Source organism: Gossypium raimondii, chromosome 1 (assembly GCF_025698545.1).
Source record: "Gossypium raimondii isolate GPD5lz chromosome 1, ASM2569854v1, whole genome shotgun sequence".
NCBI lineage: Eukaryota > Viridiplantae > Streptophyta > Magnoliopsida > Malvales > Malvaceae > Gossypium > Gossypium raimondii.
The window spans coordinates 43,301,537-43,304,537 of record NC_068565.1 but is presented as its reverse complement, the minus strand read 5'-3'; the positions used below and the strand labels follow the sequence as shown (position 1 = coordinate 43,304,537).

Genomic DNA, 3,001 nt, shown 5'->3' with positions numbered 1-3,001 from the left:
CACTATTTACAGCAAATCTGTCCAATCGCGCAGCAGTTACTAAATTAATTATAACTTGAGCTACAGAACTCGAAATTTAATTCCATAAATTTTTCCTGAAACTAGACTCATATATCTACTCACCATAAAATTTTTAGAATTTTTGGTTCAGCCAATTAGTACAGTTTATTAGTTAAAGTCTCCCCTGTTTCACCACCTGACTGCCCTGACCTCTAGTCACTAAAAATAAGTTTTCTCACTGTAGGATTTTCATATGAAGTTCTTACTTGTTTCTACAGAAAATAAACTCAATGAGAAATCTATACATATAAACTATAACTCATAACCATTTTTGTACAATTTTTAATGATTTTCTAAACTCAAAACAGGGGACACCAAAACTGTTCTGACCCTGTCTCACGAAAATTCACATATCTTAAAATATAAAATTCCTTTCGCTACACCGTTATTTTTCAATGAAAATAGACTCAACAAGATTTAATTACATATATCATTCACCCTCTAATTCATTTTATACCATCCTAGGTGATTTTTCAAATTCACGTCACTGTGCTGCCTGAATTCTGTTTCTTTGCAAAATTTTATCCTTTCATGATTTCCATGCATAATTTATCACCTAATCTTTCATAACAACAAACACCTTCATCCTTAACCATTTTAATGACCATACATCATCAAATACTTACACATCACTCATTAGCAAAATCATCATTACAAACATACAAAATAGCTAAATCCCTATACATGCCATAACTCAAACGTGTTTTGACATAAAATACCGAGCAGTTGTGGTTGATAGTGTGGACGATCTCCGACTTCTTTAGGATCCTTGAAGTAGCTTTGCAATACTATAAGAGAAAGAGAAATAAAAGAAGTAAGCATAAAGCTTAGTAAGTTTACTAGCAAATAAATAACAACATTACACACAAATAATTAAACTCAAGTGACTATATCTCTAGTTTACTCTTTAGTTAATCTCATACTAGTTCTCTTACTTGTTTACTTAGAATACTTGTGTGCATAACTTACTCAACTCTTGCTGCATCGTTGAACATCAATTGATAGTATAATAAGTTCTTAAGTCTTACAACTTACCTGAGCTTGCCATTTATGCTTTAAACTGAACTTTCATGAACATGATTCGTTTACAAGCCCGTTGAGCTACATTGGAATAATAAGGATACTCGGGTCTCTTCTGATAATAACATGCCAAAGCCATGTCCCAGACATGGTCTTACATGGGATGTTCTCATGTTGGTGCCCATGCCATGTCCTGCACATGGTCTTATAGGGACCTCTCATCTCGGTGCCAACGCCATGTCCTGCACATGGTCTTACATGGGACCTCTCGTCTAAGTGCCCATGTCATGTCCCGCACATGGTCTTACAGAGACCTCTCATGATCTTAAGGATGCCAATGCCATGTCCTGACATGGTCTTACATGGGATCTCTTTACCCAAATGTCATGACATTCGTATCCAGTACCATCTTTATGTATCAACGGGACTTTTAAATTTTAATTCTCCATCATTTCATGCTTGGATCATCATCAAATAAATTCATAAAATAAATTCATAATTGCTGGAAATTAACAGCATTAATAATAAATATTGAAATATTGCATTTATTTACCGTAAACTTACCTCGGTACCAATTATAGCCAAATTCACCAACTTAGTCTTCAACTTTATTCTTCCCTTTGTCTAACCTCGAGTTTCGTACTTCTTGATCTAAAATAGTAAATTTAACTTATTTAATAATCACATTCATCAAAACAGCCCTCGACTCTAACTTTTTCAAAATTACAATTTTGCCCCTAAACTTTTACATAATTACATTTTGCCCCAGGCTCGGAAATTAAACTTCATCTCTTATTCTTATGTTTTATAACATTCTGAACATTTTTCCCTTCTATGGAAACATCAAATTCCCACTCTAACATGTACTTATGAACATTAGGTATTTTTACCGATTATGTCGTTTTACTCGTTTTCACTTAAAATCGCTTAGCAAAAGTTGTTTAACATAATTTCTAGCTTCATATTCTATCATAAAACATCAAAATAAACACTTTTCACCTATGGGTATTTTTCCAAATATAAACCCTAGGTTAAATTATTGCTAGAATAAGCTAAATTAAGCTACCGGGACTCCAAAAACGTAAAAAACATTAAAAACGGGACTTGGGATCACTTACTATGGAGCTTGGAAGCTTGAAAACCCTAACTATGGCTTCCCCCCTTGCTGATTTCGTCCTAATGAAGAAGATGATGATTTTTGCCATCTTTTTCCCTTTTAATTCATTTTAATTACTAGATTACCAAATTGCCCCTAACTTAAAAATTTTCTATTTCACTTATCTCATGTCCATTTTTGTCTACCAAGTTACCAATGGTATAATTACCATATAAGGACCTCCAATTTAAAGTTTCATAACAATTGGACACCTCTAACATGTAGAACTCAACTTTTGCACTTTTTACAATTTAGTCCTTTTGACTAAATTGAGTGCCCAAACGTCGAAATTTTCGAACGAAATTTTCACGAAATCATTTTGTGAAATTGTAGACCATAAAAATATAAGAAAAATAAAATTTTTCTCATCGGATTTGTGGTCCCGAAACCACTGTTCCGATAACCTCAAATTTGGGCCATTACAACGGTAAGCTTTCCGTTTCTTCTCTGACATCGAACTGAGCCAAGGGTATATTCCCTTTTCTGTTGTTGTGATTTGATTTTATCATTTAATTAGAAACTTCTTTTACTTTTTGTAATTTGATTTTACGTTTGCAATTTCCTTTTGATTCAGTTCATGTGAAATTGTCTGAAGTTTGTGGTTGGATTTCAAATCCGTTCAGTTTTGCGGTTATACTTTCATTTTTGTTGATTTTTGGACTAAAACTAATGAAAATCACTAAATTGGTCAATTACATTAACAAATTGTTCCATGAAATATTCTAATCCTCTTAATTTTTTTTATTTATAAATCAATGAAACGGA

General features: G+C 32.9%; 1 long non-coding RNA gene across 1 annotated transcript; it reads right to left on the bottom strand.

Moving 5' to 3' along the window:
• Nucleotides 1-741: 741 nt before the first annotated feature.
• Nucleotides 742-2,645, bottom strand: LOC128039748 (uncharacterized). Its single transcript, XR_008194247.1, has 3 exons — nt 2,199-2,645; nt 1,645-1,731; nt 742-848 (listed from the first exon to the last, which is right to left on the bottom strand). It is a non-coding gene; the product is annotated as an uncharacterized LOC128039748 (long non-coding RNA).
• Between the last annotated feature and the right edge of the window lie 356 nt (nt 2,646-3,001).